Below are 19,588 nucleotides of genomic sequence, written 5' to 3'. Positions count from 1 at the left end.
GGTTAATCTCCTTGCAGTCCAAGCGACTCTACAGAGTCTTCTTCAGTACCAGAGTTCAAAAGTATCTGGAAGAACCAGAGCCTTGACTAGATGGACCTTTGTTGGCAAAGTAATGTCTCTGCTTTTTAATATGTTGTCTAGGTTGGTCATAACTTTCCTTCCAAGGAGCAAGCGTCTTTTAAACTCATGGCTGCAGTCACCATCTGCAGTGATTGTGGAGCCCCCAAAAGTAAAGTCTGTCACTGTTTCCATTGTTTCTCCATCTGTTTGCCATGACGTGATGGGACTGGATGCCATGATCTTAGTTTTCTGATTGTGGAGTTTTAAGCCAACTTTTTCACTCTTCTCTTTCACTTTCATCAAGAGGCTCTTTGGTTCTTCGCTTTCTTACATAAGTGTGGTGTCATCTGCATATCTGAGGTTATTGCTGTTTCTCCCAGCAATCTTGATTCCAGCTTGTGCTTCATCCAGCTCAGCGTTTCTCATGATGTACTCTGCATATAAGTTAAATAAGCAGAGTGACAATATGCAGCCTTGACATACTCCTTTTCCTATTTGGAATCGGTCTGTTGATCCATGTCCAGTTTTAACTGTTGCTTCTTGACCTGCATACAGATTTCTCAGCAGGAAGGTAAGGTGGTCTGGTATTCCTATCTCTTTAAGAATTTTCCACAGTTTATTGTGATCCACACAGTCAAAGGCTTTGGCATAGTCCATAAAGCAGAAGTAGATATTTTTCTGGAATTCTCTTGCTTTTTCAATGATCCAACGGATGTTGGAAATTTGATCTCTGGTTCCTGTGCCTTTAAATCCAGCTTGAACATCTGGAAGTTCACAGTTCACATACTGTTGAAGCCTGGCTTGGAGAATTTTCAGCATTATTTTTCTAGTGTGTAAGGTGAATGCAATTGTGCAGTAGTTTGAGCATTCTTTGGCAGTGCCTTTCTTCAGGATTGGTCTGAAAACTGACCTTTTCCAGTCCTGTAGCCTGTGCTGAGTTTTCCAAATTTGGTGGCATATTGAGTGCAGCACTTTCACAGCATCATCTTTTAGGGTTTGAAATAGCTCAACTGGAATTCCATCACCTCCAGTAGCTTTGTTTGTAGTGATGCTTTCTAAGGCCCACTTGACTTCACCTTCCAGGATGTCTGGCTCAAGGTAAGTGATCATACCTTCGTGATTATCTGGGTCATGAAGATCTTTTTTGTACAGTTCTTCTGTGTATTCTTGCCACCTCTTCTTAATATCTGCTTCTGTTAGGTCCATACCATTTCTTTCCTTTATTGTGCCCATCTTTGCATGAAGTGTTCCCTTGGTATCTCTAATTTTCTTGAAGAGATCTCTAATCTTTCCCATTCTATTGTTTTCCTCTATTTCTTGCAATGATCACTGGGGAAGGCTTTCTTATCTCTCCATGCTATTCTCTGGAGCTCTGCATTTAATGGGTATATCTTTTCTTTTCTCCTTTAACTTTCACTTCTTTTTTTTTCTTCTCTGCTATCTAAGGCCTCCTCAGACAACCATTTTGCCTTTTTGCATTTGATTTTCTTGGAGATGGTCTTGATCACTGCCTCCTGTGCAGTGTCACGAACCTCCGTCCGTAGTCCTTCAGGCACTCCCTTGAATCTATTTGTCACTTCCACTGTATAATCATAAGGGATTTGATTTAGGTGATCCCTGAATGGTCTAGTGGTTTTCCCTACTTTCTTCAGTTTAAGTCTGAATTTGGCAAAAGGCCATCGTCCGCTCTTGATCTTGTTTTAGCTGACTGTATAGAGCTTCTCCATTGTTTGCTGCAAAGACTATAATCAGTCTGATTTTGGTGTTGGCCATTTGGTGATGCCCATGTGTAGAGTCTTCTCTTGTGTTGTTGGAAGTGGGTGTTTGCTATGACCAGTGTGTTCTCTTGGCAAAACTCTATCAGCCTTTGCCCTGCTTCATTCTGTAATCCAAGGCCAAATTTGCAGGTATTTCTTGACTTCCTACTTTTGCATTCCCATCCCCTATAATGAAAAGGACATCTTTTTTGGGTGTTAATTCTACAAGTCTTGTAGGTCTTCATAGAATCGTTCAACTTCAGCTTCTTCAGCATTACTGGTTGGGGCATAGACTTGGATTGCTGTGATATTGACTGGTTTGCCTTGGAAAAAAACAGAGATCACTCTGTTGTTTTTGAGATTGCATCCAAGTACTGCATTTTGGACTCTTTTGTTGGCTATGATGGCTACTCCATTTCTTCTAAGGGACTCTTGCCCACAGTAGTAGATATAATGGTCATCTGAGTTAAATTCACTCATTCCAGTCCATTTTAGTTGGTTGATTTCTAAAATGTCAGTTTTTCACTCTTGCCACGTCCTGTTTGACCACTTTCAATTTGCCTTGATTCATGCACCTAACATCCCAGGTTCTTATGCTTATTAAAGTGGAAAGAAAAAAAAACAGTTATAAATGTCTCAAAGAAAGAAAAATACATGGTGTGTTAAATAGTGATAAGTACTACAGATTTTTAAAAATAATTTTAAAAGAGACAAAAATGTTGAAGGAGGAAAGGGAATTAGGATTGTCTCAGCTGGGGAAGGAGTTTACATTTTATATAAGATGAACACAGAAGGGCTCTCAAAGTTTTATTTTCATCAAAGACTTGAAATAAGAGAGGAAGACTTGTTTAGGCAGAGGACTGAACGTGGAAAGATCTTAAGGTGAGAGCTTGTCCAGCACCTTCCATGAAAGAGTCTTTATAATATGGTTGGAGCTGAGATCACAAGGCAGAGATTTTTTTTGTCAAGTAATTAATACACTAACCTACTGATAGTAACAGTATTCTATGTTGTATGTACTTATTTTTCCATCAGGTATTTTATGTCTCTAGGTTTGGTAAATAGGGCCTTGATATCTCTCTAGTACCTATCATTTCTATTTAACTACACATTAACTTCAAATAAATTAATTGCATGTTAGGGTCTGATTATTTCTCGTACGGAACATATTATGTAATACTTACAGAAAATAGCTAAGCTAGTTTCTGCTCCAGTATTCTTTTCAAAGGCCAAGTTCATTTTGTAATTAAGATTCTATGCTATCAATATATAGGACAGATTGTTTTTGCACTGAATATAGTTTCAGAAAAAAAAACACAGTTTTAATTTATTTGATTATAATACCATTGAAAGTGTTAGTTGCTCAGTCATGTCTGACTCTTTGCAACCCCATGGACTGCAGCCTGCCAAACTCCTCAATCCATGGAATTCTCCAGGCAGTAATACTGGAGTGGGTTTCCATGCCCTCCTCCAGGGGATCTTCCTGACCTAGGGATCAAACCTGAGTCTCCCACACTGCAGGTGGATTCCTTACCATCTGAGCCATATTGCCTGCTATTTTTTTTTATAGGAACAAAAGCCCCTTATGAAAGAACATCTCACTAATTTTTTTTGTTAATGAGGGCATCAAAGACTAACAGAGGTAAAGTGATTTGCCCAGGACTCACCTAAGTAATGATAGTTATAGCTAACATTATCATGTCCATAATATGTGATAGCCACTGTGCTAACTATTTTACAGGCACTATGTGATTATAACTTTCCTAACAGTTTTGAGAAAGTGAAAGTCACTCAGTTGTGTCTGACTCTTCGTGACACCATGGACTATATAGTTCGTGTAATTCTCCAGGCCAGAATATTGGAGTGGGTAACACATCACTTCTCCAGTGGATCTTCCTGACCCAGGAATTGAACCAGGGTCTCCTGCATTGCAGATGGATTGTTTACTAACTGAGTTATCAGGAAAGCTCCAGATTTTGAGAGGCAGTCATTATCACTGTTTTACTAATGAGGGAATTTAGGGAAATTACTGCAAACTCACAGATAGGTAAATGGTACAGCTAGGATCCTATCTAGATGATTACATCTCAGAAAGAACTCTCATTGATAATTGTTTGATACGCTGCTGGAGTTACTGGGCCAGGAATGCCATGTTAAAAACATGAAAGTCATAGAGGTATCCTGGGAAGAGAGCAAGCTTCCACTGCTATCAGATGTTGGACTGAATTTTTCTGCCATATAAAAGCTGAATATTTTGAAGCAAGCTACATAACTTTCCATATGATTCCAGCTGTGAAAACTCGAGGAAACAAATTGCAACTCTGTATCTGCTTACTGAGACCTTGACTTTACCCAATATGGGCAAAAGTTAGAAGCCATCAAGCTTCCTAATTTGTAAGTATATTCTTACAGAGGAAATAAAAGAAGCTCTTCAGGGAAGAATACCTTTATATGCCTAACAAGAACATAGATTATTGTATTAAAATATTCATAATTTAAAGTGAAATTTTAGTACAATAGACAATATGAAGTATCTACTTAAAGATTTTAAAAGTATACTGAAATTAATAAGGTGTTCATTAATTTGTTTCATCTGCTTACTCTTCACTTCTTTATTTTTACATACATTTGAAATATAGTTATGTTCAGTGAAGAAAGTTTGTATTACAGTATGGATCATTATGTATCTATTGTATAAATGACATCTTAAAAGTAACTGTTTTGTTTGCACATGTGGAGCTATAAACCCCAGGTCAGATTCATAGTAGTCACTCCGTATTTATACTTCATATAATTTGATATTTTTTCAAATTTAAAATAAATTCACTTTTATAGGTAAAATACCTATTAATCTTAAGTCAGAACTGATTTTTTATTGTACTTACCAAGGAGCAAAGTTCTGGTTACCTTAATTGCTGTATTTTGCCAAACATCTTTTTTAACCCATTCTTTTATATATCAAAATGATATGATTTATCCACTGTAAGTAGAAAAGCTTCAAGTTATTTTTACATTTTTAGTAATAAATTTACAATAAGCATCCAGCTTTCTACACTGAGACTCCTGGTGATCAATTGAATGCAGTTATTGGGTCACCAGCTGAGATTACAAGGTGTAATCTGTGACTAGGGATGAGAGATTACTCTGTGTAAATTTAATTTACCCTTATGGGGATCAAAAGCTCATTTATACTCCCGTTCTTTCCAGCTGAGCTAAAAGCTTGAAGCAATTAGTATTTGAAAAAATATTTTCTTTCATTATTTTTTTTCAGTTTGTTATCTGTGTTGGTTCCATATTAAGTATTGATAGGATGTATTTTAACATAGACATGGCATGGACTATATTGTAGGTTTTGTCGTTGCTGTTGTTTTGGATTACTATTCTGTAACAATTTTTATGCCCTGAGAGTTTTTACAGCAATTTAAACAACAGTAGAAAAGTAGCATCCAGGTGTTCATTTCATCTGCTTTCCAGATGAAGTGACCAATCACTTTCAAGAGATTTAGATTATTCCTCTATTATTCCTGAAAGGAAGAAGAAGTGAGAAAACATTTTTAGTCATTAACATAAGAGAGTTTGGTACTTTTCAGTGGTGAATACACTCTGTACTAGCTGATTTAGCCTGAAGGCAGTTCATTAGTTACACAGATTTGTTGGAAATAGCGCTATTGGCAGTGTTTAGTATGACTAGTGAATGAATAAGCTCAGTTTTTTATTTATACAATGTCTTCGTCTAAGACATTACCTTTTTCTTATCAATTCTTATTATATGCAAATTTGTGTGATTATACAACTTCATTTATAGCCAAAAGAAAATATTTTTCTTTTATATGTTTTTATCAGAAAGAAAATATTCAGGAACAGAAAGAGATGATGAATGTTGGTGGAAAACAACCAAAGATTTTTAGATTTTTATTTTGTTTTAAAACTCTGATATAATTTGAAATTATGACATATTACTAAGTCTCTTCATAATAATAGCCTGTTGACAAATGATGCTGTGAATGATATAATCCGTAATACTACAAACCATAGATTAGGGAAAAGATTGTAGAATAAGTTAGAAACATTTCTTCATTAACATTCCTCGTTGGTAGTACATCTCGTACATCTAGTACATACTAACTCTTCTGGTCCATTAATGCCACTGTGAGGACTTTCAAGTAATAGTGAAAAATACAATGAATAAAATAACAGGTTTTAAGTGTAAATGTCTCTGTAATTCCTTAGTATATACTAGTAAAACTGAAACTGAAAAAGAGGTTAGCACATAGTTAAGGATATTACAAATTTAAACTTTTCAGCTGCTTTTGATATCCCTTTTCTTCTGTGATGGAGAATTATAGAACATGTTGTAGGAAAATAACATATGGACTTTGGTCATCAATTTTTGTTTCAGTGAGAATTTACTTCTTTTCCTGCTTTACTGAATTAGAACTGACAAAAAAATATTATTTAAAATGTGTGACATGCTTTTATATACTTAGTACATATTGTGGAAGGATTCCTCCACATCAACAGAGTTAATGTTAACACTACCACACCTCACATACTTACTTTTTCTAAAAATAAGGTAGAACTAAAATGAGAACAGTTTAAGTTCTACTCTCCAAATTTTAGTTATACAATACAGAGTTATCAACTGTAGTCACTATGTTATATATTAGATCCTCAGACTTCATTTATCTTACAAATAAAAGTTTGTACCCTTTTAACAATCTCTTCTTATTTTCCCCACCTGCTAGCTGCTGGCAACCAACTTTCCTTTCTGTTTTGATGAGTGTGACTTTTCTTTTTTAAGATTCCACAAATAAATGATAGCATGCAGAATTTATCTTTCTGTGGTTGGCTTATATTGCTTAGCATAATGCCCTCTGGTTTCATCTATGTTGTTATAAATTACAAGATTTCCGTCTTTTTTAAGGTCAAAAAATATTGTGTGGTATATATAGGTACCTCTCTTCACTTTATTGTGCTTTGCAGATACTGCAATTTTTTGCAAACTAAAGGTTTGTTGAGCAAGACTCTTGGTGTCATTTTTCCAACAGCATTTGCTATTCTTACAAGCTACTGTCTATAAGCTACTTCTTATCTGTGTGTCATGTTTTGGTAACTCTTACAGTGTTTCAAACTTCTTTATTATTGTTGTATTTTTTTATGGTGATCTGTGATCAATAATCTTAAATGTTACTAATATAATTGTTTGGGGGCACCAGGAACCCTGCCCATGTAAGATGGCAAACTTATTGGATATATCTGTGCATGTTCTGACTGCTCATTCAGTAACCCACTAGTCATTCCCATGTCTCTCTCTCTGACTCCTTAGATCTTCCTCTTCTCTGATACACAACAGTTGACAGGTACTTAGGTTGTTTCCATGCCTCGATTATTGTGAATAATGCTTCTATGAACACAAGAGCACAGACATCTCTTTGAGATAATTCCTTTTATGGGTATGTATATATATACAACCTAAGTACAACCCTATATATATATATATATAAAGTTATCTCAAAGAGATTGTTCTGTGTGTGTGTATGTATAGGATTACTGAATCGTATGGTAATTCTATTTGTAATTTCTTGAACAACCTCCATATTGTTTTCCATGATGGCTGTATCATTTACAATCTCAACAGCATCTGTCATCTCTTGTCACTTTGATAATAGACATCTTGACAAATAATGAGATAACTCATTGTGGTTTGACTTACATTCCTCTGATGATTAGTGATATTGAACGCCTTTTCATGTACTTATTGACCTTTGGAAAAATATTTAGATACGTTGCTCAGTTTTTAAAAGCATTGTTTTTCTGGTGTTAAGTTGTATGGGTTCCTTGTATTTTGGATGATAATCTCTTACTGGACATGTGATTTAAAAATACTTTCTCCTTACTTTGTTGTTGATGGTTTCCATTGCTTTATAGAAGCTTTTTAGTTTGATGTAGTCTCACTTGCCTATTTTTGTTGTTATTATCTTTGCTTTTGCTGTCAAGGTTAAAAAGTTATTGCCAAGACCAATATCAAGGAGCTTACACATCTATGTTTCTTCTAGGAGTTTCACAGCTTCAAGTCTTATGTTCAAGTCATTTAATCCATTTTTAGTTGATTTTGCTGTATGGTGTTAGATAAGTGTTCATTTTTATTTTTCACTTAGCTATTTGATGTCACCAACACCATTTATTGTAGAGGCTATCCTTTATTTTCTTGGGCTCCAAAATCACTGCAGATGGTGACTGCAGCCATGAGATTAAAAGACGCTTGCTCCTTGGAAGAAAAGCTATGACCAATCTAGACAGCATATTAAAAAGCAGAGACATTACTTTGCTGACAAAGGTCTGTCTAGTCAAAGCTATGGTTTTCCCATAGTCATTATGGATGCAAGAGTTGGACTATAAAGAAAGCTGAGCGCAGAAGAGTTGACGGTTTTGAACAGTGGCACTGGAGAAGATGCTTGAGAGTCCCTTGGACTACAAGGAGATGCAACCAGTCCATCCTAAAGGAAATCAGTCCTGAATATTCATTGGAAGGACTGATGCTGAAGCTGAAACTCCAATACTGATGCAAAGAACTGACTCATTGGAAAAAACCCTAATGCTGGGCAAGATTGAAGGCAGGAAGAGATGGGGATGACAATGAGATGGTTGGATGATATCACTGACTCGATGGACATGAGTTTGGGCAAGCTCATTTAGTTTGTGTTGGACAGGGAGGCCTGGCATGCTGCAGTCCATGGGGTCATGAAGAGTTGGGCACGACTGAGTAACTGAACTGAACTGATCCTTTTCCCACTGCATATTCTTGGCTCCTCTGTTGAAAATTAATTACCCATATTTATGTGGGTTTATATCTGGGCTCTCTGTTCTGTCCCCTGATTTGTTTGACAGTTGTATGCCAATACCATACTGTTTTGATTACTGTAGCTTAGTAATATAGTTTGAAATAAGGAAGTGTGATACCTCCAGCTTTGATATTCTTTTTCAAGATTGGCTATTTGGGGTCTTTTGTGATTCCATACAAATGTTAGGATTTTTTTCTATTTCTGTAAGAAGTATCAGTGAAGTTTTGATAAGACTCACATTGAATCTGTAGATTTCTTTGGATAGTATGGACATTGGAACAGTATTAATTTTTCAACCTATGAATCTAAGTCATAAAGAAATTAAGTAGCATGTACACAGTCACACAGCAGTTAGCAGAGTGGGAATCTGTTCCTGGCCACTAGGGTGCAAGATCCCTTTGTCTTAAACCACTCTTCAATTTTTTCTTGTTAATGGAAAATAAGAAAAAGGGGAATGAACAAAGACTTAGGAAAGTCAGAAGAGCTGAAAGTGAGATTATAGAGCAGAAGATAAACTTTCTTACAATGGGAGTTTCTGACTAAGGGAAAAACTTCTGACCATATGGTTGAAACAGGTGTAAATGGCATTACATTGTGAGAACTTGAGACAATTAGTTAAATTGGGGATAGACCTATCAACAGATGAATGGATAAAGAAGCTGTGATACATATATCCAGTGGAATACTACTCAGCCATAAAAAAGTTCTAATGAGGTGGATGAACCTAGAGCCTATTGTATAGAGTGAAGTAAGTCAGAAAGAGAAATATAAATATCATATACTGATGCATATATATGTAATCTAAAAAGATGGTACTGGTGAATTTATTTTCAGGGCAACAAAGGAGAAACAGGCACAGAAGACAGATCTATGGACATGGGAGGAGGGGAGGAGGGAGAGGTTGAAGTGTACGGAGAGAGTAACATGGAAATTTACAATACCATATGTAAAATAGATAGCCAGTGAGAATTTGCTTTATGACTCAGGGAACTCAAACGGCTCGGTGACAGTCTAGAAGGGTGGGGTGGGGAGGGCTGAGGTAGGGAGGTTTGGAAGGAAGGGGACTTGGGTGTACCTATGGCGATTCTTATTGACATATATAGAAAACCGCAAAATTCTGTAAAGCAACTATCCTTCAATTAAAAAAAAATACAACAAAATAAATTGGAGACAAACTAGTGATACCATGAAGATGCTCTGCTCCTAATGAAATGTTGCTAAGACCTAAACTAGTTTTAATTCTGTGTGAGGAATCAACCTTTAGAGAAAACTGACTACCCCTTGTGTTTCTCTAAGTTAACATTTCTCTGAGTTAATACATTTCTATTTAAGACAACCCTTACTCCCCCTCTGATTTCCTTTATTCAAATGTCCAGGGAGGCATACATTAACCCCATCTCTTCCTATTGTGACCCATGTTTTCAATATACAGTTTGAGAATAGTTTGAGAACATCACTGATGTCAGCTCTATCCTAATTATAGTCTAAGATGAAATTAAGTTCTTGGCAATTGGAAAAGCTATGATTTAGACACAGTCCTGTGGCACAATCTAGAGAAATTTTATAGATAAGTTTATTGAAACTAGACATTAATCTCAATGCTTTACAGATAATGTCTCATTTCCTTCTCACAATAAGCTAATTTATAAGGTAAATAACATTAAATACCCATTTTTGAGATGAGAAAATGGATATTATAGATTTTCATTTTCCCAAAGTTACACAACTAGTTCTTGGTGGCATGTGTTATAAACTATGCTTTATAATATTGTCTAACATCAAATGTACTTTTTTAAAAATAAAGCATATTCACCAAAATATAATCTTTTTACTTTTCTTCAGAAACTTGTCTGTAGAGTTATTTTTAACACTGGAGCATTAAGTCCTGAGACTTTGAATGTTTTAAATAAAATTATCTAGCATATGTGTAGTTTTTATAGGAAGGAAGCAGAAGTTAGCTGTGATCCACATAAAGATAAATAAAATAAAATTTTAATTTGATTATTTGGAAAAATTTTCTGCTACTTCTCATTCTTCCCTTTGAATGAAGTAAAATGTGTTTATAATATAGAGAAGAAAAATTTTTTTAAAGCTATAAATATTTTATATTGATTTATCTAAAATAGTTAATTTTACTTCACCACTTATTAGGCTAGTCTTCAGATAGAATAAAAGATATGAAGTGAAAAATTTCTCAATACCTACACATAGTAAGTACATGATAAAACTTGCAAATTGATCAAATTGTAATACATGGTAAATTAGAGTAAACCTTGTGTGTCAAATTATCCAAGGGATTCTAGAAATCAGTTATTATTTTTATTTAGTGTACAAGGCAAAGCCTTATATATTACAAAATCATAATACCTTGAGTTAATTACCGTGCTAATCATTGTATGTGTGTGAGCTCAGTTGCTCAGTTGTGTCCAACTCTTTGTGACCTCATGAGTCGACTGTAGCCCACCAGGGTTTTCTGTTCATGGGATTTCCCAGGCAAGAATGCTGGAGTAGGTTGCTGTTTCCTCTTCCAGAGGATCTTCTTGTGACCCAGGGATCGAACCTGCATCTCCTGCTTTGGCAGGTAGATTCTTTACCACTGCACAACCATTAGAGCTAGAGAGATGAAAATGATACAGGAATCTCAAAATATAGCAGGATATACAAGCCAGCAGATCATATCTAAAATAGTATGGAGTTCACAGGAATGATCTTGAAGGCAATGCCTATATCTCTAATGTGGTGAAGGACATGAAAATCTTCCTAGAAGAGTTTCTGCCTTGGCAAATTACTACTCGACCTGAAAACTGAGCTGGTTTTGAGATCAAATGGGGATTTGGCAAGGTCATATACAATTGAATGTTTTATATATTTTATATATATATATACACATATATATATAATACTTGATTATGTGTATATGTAGAAAAGTTATTTTGGGGGCTGAAACATTGTGATAGGTGGAGTAATGACCTCCTAGGATATCTAGATCCTAGAGTTTGGAATCAGTGAATGATACCTTATAGAACAGAAGAGACTCTGCAAATGACATTAAATTAAAGATCTTGATATAGGGATATTATTCTGGATTACTCTAGTCAGTCTACATGTGATCACTAGTGTCCTGATAAAAGGGAGGCAGATTTGACTACAAAAAGGGAGGGGATGTAATGATGGAAGCAGGATTAGAAGTTATATTTTGAAGATGGAGGAACACAAGCCCTAGAAATCCAGGCCACTTGAAGCTGAAAAGACAATTGGATTTTCCTCTGAAAACTCCAAAAGGAGCCAGCCCTGCTGATAATTTGATATTAGCTTGTGTATCAATCTGATGATTTCAGACTTCTGGCCTCTAGAACTGTAAGATAATGAATTTGTGTTTTTTTTTTTTTTTAATACCAATAAGTTCGTGGTCATTTGTTACAGTAGCAGTGTTTGAGCTCTTATGCTAAAAAGCCTCACTTGAATCAGAAATCTGACATTAACCCCAGAGGTTATCCTAGTCTCACTCATCAGCATTATAAATTTGATTGCCATTATCATTCAGATACTCACCTCATATATTTTATGATCTATATACATAAGGTCACATCTCTTGTTTTTAGTCCAATCTGAAGTCTAATTTGGTGTTAATCTCCATGTTCCAGGAAAGACCACATGGCCTAAGGTGCTTGCTTTTGAAAATTATTAATACTGAATTCATACATAATAATGTAACTGCTTATTTTTAAGATTTTAATGAGTCACATGCTTAGATATGAATTTCAAAACTATAACTTTAGCATCAAGTCAGAAAACTATAAGTTGTGAAGTGAGAAGTAGTAAGAGGACCAGCGAGGAAGAGACTTGATTACACATACGAAAGTTTGTCCTGTGTGGGAGCAGTAGATTAAGACATACTCTCAAAGATATTTTGGATCCAGAATCAATAGTCTCTGATTGGATTATTGTGGTGTTGGAGCCAAAGGCAGCTCTGAGATTGATAACTTGGTTAACTGAATCATGAGATAACTGAACTCGGAAATATGTGTACAGGAGAAGGTATACAGATTTAAATATGTTTAGCTTTAGATTCCTGTTGGACATCTGTGTGGAGACTGATATTTAAAAATGAAAATGCAGTCAAGATGCCACTGTGCCAGTACAGAGTTTGGAGACAAGCCACCTTACATCTTTGAGAATAGCATGCTTCTAAAGACCCTGATGCTGGGATGGATGGGGGCAGGAGGAGAAGGGGATGACAGAGGATGGGATGGTTGGATGGCATCACCAACTTGATGGACATGGGTTTGAGTAAACTCCAGGAGTTGGTGATGGACCGGGAGGCCTGGCATGCTGTGATTCATGAGGTCACAAAGAGTTGGACACAACTGAGTGACTGAACTGAATTGAACTGAAAGAACTTGGAAGGATAGGATAGAGTTCCAGAATCCTAGGAAACATAAACACTGGAAACTCTGCCTATGGAAGAAGAATCAACCAGAGAGACTAAAGAAAGCAAAAAGATATCTCAGGGAAAAAACAGCAAGAAATGGTTATGTTGAATCCCAAAGAAGAATTTTTTAGAGATCTGTCCTTTCTTGCATATCAGAAAGAGAGATAAAGAGCAAACTCATTGGAAAAGACCCTCATGCTGAAAAAGATTGAGGGCAGGAGGAGAAGGGGGCAGCAGAGGATGAGATAATTGGATGGCATCATGGACTCAATGGGACATGAGTTTGAGCAAATTCCGGGAGATAGTGAAGGACAGGGAATCCTGGTCTGCTGCATCCGCGGGGTAGCAAAGAGGCAGACAGGACTGAGCGACTGAACCACAGCAACGGAAGTTACACAGCAGTGTTGACTTTCTGGATGAGATTAGAAATCTGTAGTTCTTTTTACCCCAAGATTTGAATTAATGGGATTAAAACCTAGGATATAATGGAAATATGTGGAAATATATTTCCCCAAAGGATCTGAACTTGCAGATATCTATAAAATATTTTATATGTCTGTCGTTTGTACTTTATTGTGTTATTCTAAATTTTATGTTCTTATAATGACATAATGGTAAGTACATTTAAACCTGCCCCTCAATTATTATGAGGCTTAAAAATAGCTGTATTAACTCTTTAGGATTTAAAAAAAGATTCTCAGTCGTTTGGGTTCATAGTCTTCATGCATATTAGTGAGATTGTTTCTGTGTGCTTCTTATCAATAAAATGCTATTATGGTTTCTGATTAGAGGCTAGGAATCTCCACTCTCTGGAAAATGAAATTAGAAGAGATGAGGCACATTTATATACAGTAGAAACAAGGATACCAGTTGATCTATGAAATGTGAAGTTTCTGATGTAATCATGAAGAAAAGACATAAAGGAAAATGTTATCTACCTCCGAGTGCCCTTTTAGCATGGTCACAGTGTCAAGGTGATCATTACTCCTGAATAGTGAGATTATTAATCTCCATTTGAATAAAGTTTGTATAAAACTAGAGGGCATTCTAAAGTTCATGTTTTCCTACTTCATGTTTCATAGATAAAGAAATTATTTGATCAAAAGGCTACAGAAATGACTATTTTCCCTAAGTTTTATTCACATATAAATTTTAATTTCACTGGACCCTGCTTTTGAACTAACCACAAATCACCATGACTTGACCTGCTATAAAATATTAAGTCAATTTAAATTAATCTCCCCTAGGGTGTAAAAATAGGATATTTCTTTTCACATTTTTAGTATATCTATCGCACCAAGCTTTATATATCCATATATAATGGACTCGGTTCTTGTTTCCAATATTAAATTATGGAGCTGTGGAGAGTCAAACGTTTCAAACACTGTTTCCTTTCCTCATCAGTGATTTTGGCAGTAGCAGCCTTGGGTTCATATATGTTGATTCTCTTAGAGATTTCACAGATTTTTCCATCAAGGCCAAGTCTCTGGTTATATGACTTCAGTAAATGTCTTTCCTTCCTTAATCAAATATATACTCTTTACTGATTTAAAGTATCAGTGGATCGAGTAGAGTGGTGGTGAATGAAGAGCATCTCTCTTTGGCTTTCAGGAAAGTTTTATAAACAATTTTTGGTTTCCTTTTCTGACTCACCTTCTGATCAGATGATACCCTGAATGGTGATGGTTCTGTCTCTGCCTGTGATGGGAATAGTTGGTGCTGGTTGTTATGATAGCTGCTCTAATCTGGCATTATAGATTCTCTGCAAGTCCTAGATTTGCCAGGAACTACTCATGTAAATTTGGGGCAAGAATCATATTTTGTGAACATTAGTTTCATTGTTTGTAAAGAGGGATGGTAATACTTAGGCCATGAGTAGTTTAGAAGTTCATGAAGCATAGTGAAAATAAAAATTTTAACACAATGCTTAAGTCATAGCAGACATTTAATAAGTAAGAATTACTCTAATTATTATATAATGATATATATATTATGTGTATTAGTCACTCAGTCATGTTCAACTCTTTGTGACCCCATGGACTGTAGCCTAACAGGAGTGGGTTGCCATTCCCTTCTCCATAATGTATGTTATATGTGTTGTTATATAAAATCATGTATTGCTACTGATTTGTGGCAGTGTAGACTTGACAGATTGATCTTGGAGGAAGCCTTCTATATTTCTTGCTATGATATGTCTTAATCTTCTGAGCCCAATGCCTGGCATATCTGCAGACAAAAGCATACCAAAGGCTATTACAATTAGATCAGTTGACTGTTTTTATTCTACTTTCATAGCATATAACATTCAGATATGCCACTTTATTTAATACAGACCTTGTGGATGATTGTAGAAGTTAAAAAGACAGTTAAGAGATGTATTGACATTTTTAGGTTTAAATATCATTGGCTGAAATCTGTAGATAATGAGCAGAGTCCTTGTACCAGAAAAGGTTGCAGGCACTAATATCATTCTGAGTGTTTCATGAATGATGTCAATATCACTTAAAATGCCTTTAATGTGCTAGTACAAACTGGCCCACCATTGTAAACAATTACTAAGGAAATTGACAATCTGACCTCCAGAGAGAGAGAAGAAAATATTATTGAGCACTTATAATGAACTATGTATTTTCATTTATAATAGCTCAACTTAATTATTAGAAACTGCTATATGATATTTTATACATTACTAGATGAAATTACAGATAATTGTTGGACACATAAATGAATAGTGTAGCTGAAATTCTTTCCAATATATTTCAAGTTGCAGACATTAAAAAAATTAACACAAGCAAACTGAAAATGAGTTGGTTATTATTCATTCTATACATAAAACTTTTGTAGCCAGTTCATGACTGTTAGAAAATAGAATCAAATAGTTATATATTGGAAGTAGAAAATATTCTGGGGGGCAAGGTGTAATCTCTCAAATCTCTTTTTCTCTTTTTTGTGACTTATTTTTAAGGAATTAAGAAATAGGATTTTAAGATACTTAACCAGATTTGAAATGAAATTTTATGTATCAAGCAATGACAAAGTCTTGGTAATTGTAAAATGTGTTATTAAATACAAATCCATTGTAATTAGTAGTCTAATAAAATTATGCTCCAGATTTTGGATATTCTAAGTTAGTGACTAAATTTTTCTTGGTGTTAAATAGTCAATTTGGAGGTTTGTATTCCAAGATACAAACTTTTAGTTTCAGTCCTTCCACTAACTCCAACTTGATGACTTAGGACATTTTATCACTACTGGCCTTGCTTCTCTATTGACAGAATGTTAATAGTAATGTCCTACTTCACCAAAAGAATAAATTAGTAAAATATGGTAAAAATTCTTACCATCATTAAAATTATAAAAAGTAAAGTTGGAGGGGCTAATATAATCTAAACCTGCTGAGTTTCAAATTTTATGAAACTTTTTTATTGAAAAACTATTGTGGATAATGTAAAGTATTTCACTGAAGCAGTAATGTCATTTTAATATTCAGTGGTGGTATTAAAAGACTTATTAGCATCTCCTAGCCACAGTTCCTTGTTCCATAAAAGGAATAGCATCTTTCTTTTATTTTTTTTAGTACTCTTAAAAAGCACTACTCACAAGTTGGATTTCTTTTAGGGTAGAGAAAAAATCCTAATGGAAAAGTAAAATCTCAACTTCTTGGCCTGAAACCACGTAACTCTGGTTTTCAGATGGGAAAAAAAGAAAGAGCAAAAAATGTGATGAACCCTTAATACTATAAGCTCCTCTAACTGAGATGTGGTGGTAATTGCTTTTTATTTTTTTGTAACATCTCCTGGAAATGGTAATGCTTTCAAGTGAGGATCAAAGAGAATGACCTACATAAGACATAGATTGCAACATGTAGTTACATTTTTCATCCTTTGTAATATGCTTCTTGCATCTACACTTCTAATAAGAAACACAGCATAATGCTCATCATTTTTTAAAATGAGTTGTCACTAAGGTCAGATAGGATACTTGGAAACTAGCGGAAAAATATGATTTAGACCAAGGTGTTAATGCCAACAGATCTCTAGGTGGATCAGTCTTCATAAACTAGCCTTGTACATTTAAAGGAAATAAGACAAAAAATATAATAAATATATTTGTTCTGATTTTTGTATATGTATGTTATGTATATTTTATATATGTGTTACATATAAGCCTGAATTTGTCTACATGTCTACATTTATACACATTGCATTATCTATATATACACACACACATATAGGTGTATTATCTATTTCTGGTGCAATGTGTGTGTGTCATCAGACATACTTAAAAGATTCATTAAGAACAAGGTGATACTGTTTTTAAGTTTAAAAACAAGTTTAATTCACAGATTTTTGTTGTCTTTCCAATTAGGCAGTGTACCTCAAAATGTATAGTTACTGGTAATTTTTTGCGAGGAGGTATCTCTTGCCAACTCAGCACAGCACCAAAGTTATGTGATTAGTGCTATCTATGTTCTCTGATATACAAATTTTCCTAGAGGAGTAACACCTTAAGATACTATTAGCTAAACTAATGCATCATATAATTTCATGATAAATGAATGAAAAAAATGAATGATAAAAATTGCCAGAGGAGACCAGAGTTTTATGGGAAGTTTCAATGTCTAGGAATTGGTGGAGAAGTAATTCAGTGGTACCAGGAAAAAGACACACTGCTTTATATCATGAATTTTTCCAAGGGCTCCTTTCTTCCATGGATAAGTTAAAAAATAACCAACAGTATACTGTTCCTGAAAAAAATGATGTGGTCATCTTCTGATATCATTTGTAAATGTCCTTGATAGCAGGAGAAGGTGAAACTATTTAGAAATTGCCCAGGTGGGAAGAGTACATTGAAAATAGTCACATTTGTTTTAATTGAAAATGATTCTTATCCTATCAAGATATCCAAAGCAGTGCTCTATAGTTTTAGCATCACCTTTCCTTCAAAAGGTAAAATTAATTTCTAAGTAGAGTCTATATGTAGGCTTCCAAAGCCATCAGAGAGGCCAAAATGAGCTTTGGAAGTCTGCCAACATGCACTTAACAATTTTGGGACAAGCATAAAGGGCTGTAGGGACTCAAAATAGAAATGGATTAGTCAATATGCCTATAATGAAAGGAAATTCTTGAATAGAGAGTTAGCTGCATTTTATTTTACATAACAGATTTATCTATTGTATTGAGAGTTTGATATATATTTCTTGAATATATGTTTATTGAATATTATTTGTCTTATAATCATGAGAAGTCAGTGGCAACCCACTCTAATACTCTTGCCTGGAAAATCCCATGGACAGAGGAGCCTGGTACACTGCGGTCCATGGGGTCGGGAAAAGTCAGACAAGACTGAGCAACTTCACTTTCACTTTTCACTTTCATGCCTTGGAGAAGGAAATGGCAACCCACTCCAGTGTTCTTGCCTGGAGAATCCCAGGGATGGGGGAGCCTGGTGGGCTGCCGTCTGTGAGGTCGCCCAGAGCTGGACACGACTGAAGTGACTTAGCAGCAGCAGCAGCAGCATGATAAAACTTGATATATATTTCTAGTAAAAGAAATATTGTTTCTAAGAAGTCAACCTAGAACAATAAACCACTTAAGTAACTTAGTGAAATGCCCGTCTGATAGAACATTGTTCAAATAAAATATTTTATGTAACTTATTGAAAAAAATTCCTCTCAACTGGAGCTAGTCTTAGGTTTTAAAGGGAAACTGACCACCTCGCAGAGCAGAGCACCCTGAATTGAAGCCCTTAAGCTTCTATTAAAACATCCTTCTAATATTTTACTACTCTAAACTGTCAGGCTTACACCTTAGTGAAAGTGATACTTTTAGAAGTGAGGGAATCAATTCTGACTAAACACAGGAGATAATAAAAATATACCTTTTTTTTCCAAATTAAAATGCCTAAGCCAATGTGAAAATGTTCTTCATATTTACAAAAATTGTCTATTAACCTGAAAAGTCTTCATTCATATAACACACAGTGCGAAAGCTCCTTAGCTTATTTTTTTTTTACCTACAAAAAGAAAAACTAAAAGAAAAATATTTCCAAAAATAAAGGGATGCTCAGTACCTATGGATTGACTAAATTATTAATTGTAATCATATTAATGTTCATGAATTTTATATTATTAACACTTTAAAGAATTTCTGTAATATATAGTATATATTAATTAAATTACTTAATTAAAATTAATTAAATTACTTAATTAAAATACTCCAAGAAACTTTTAGTGATAAAACCTGTCAAGTATAAATAAAAGAAATGTTAGACTTTCTAGGTATATCTTTTGTATTTATTCATAGCACTTGTATTTTTACCTGGAGATTGTTTATTTTGAACAGTCTTTAGTTTGTATCTAAAAAAAATTGAAATTTTAAGATTGAGAGGAGTATATGTATTTGTTCTTTTGGTTTTTGATGTTTTGTGTTTTCATTTTAGCTGACAGTGGGAAAGTTTTTCATGTACTGTGTTTGTCAAGAAAAAGCACACTGTTC

The sequence above is a fragment of the Cervus canadensis genome, chromosome 1, assembly GCF_019320065.1.
Source record: "Cervus canadensis isolate Bull #8, Minnesota chromosome 1, ASM1932006v1, whole genome shotgun sequence".
Classification (NCBI taxonomy): domain Eukaryota; kingdom Metazoa; phylum Chordata; class Mammalia; order Artiodactyla; family Cervidae; genus Cervus; species Cervus canadensis.
Note: the sequence above shows the minus strand (reverse complement) of the source record.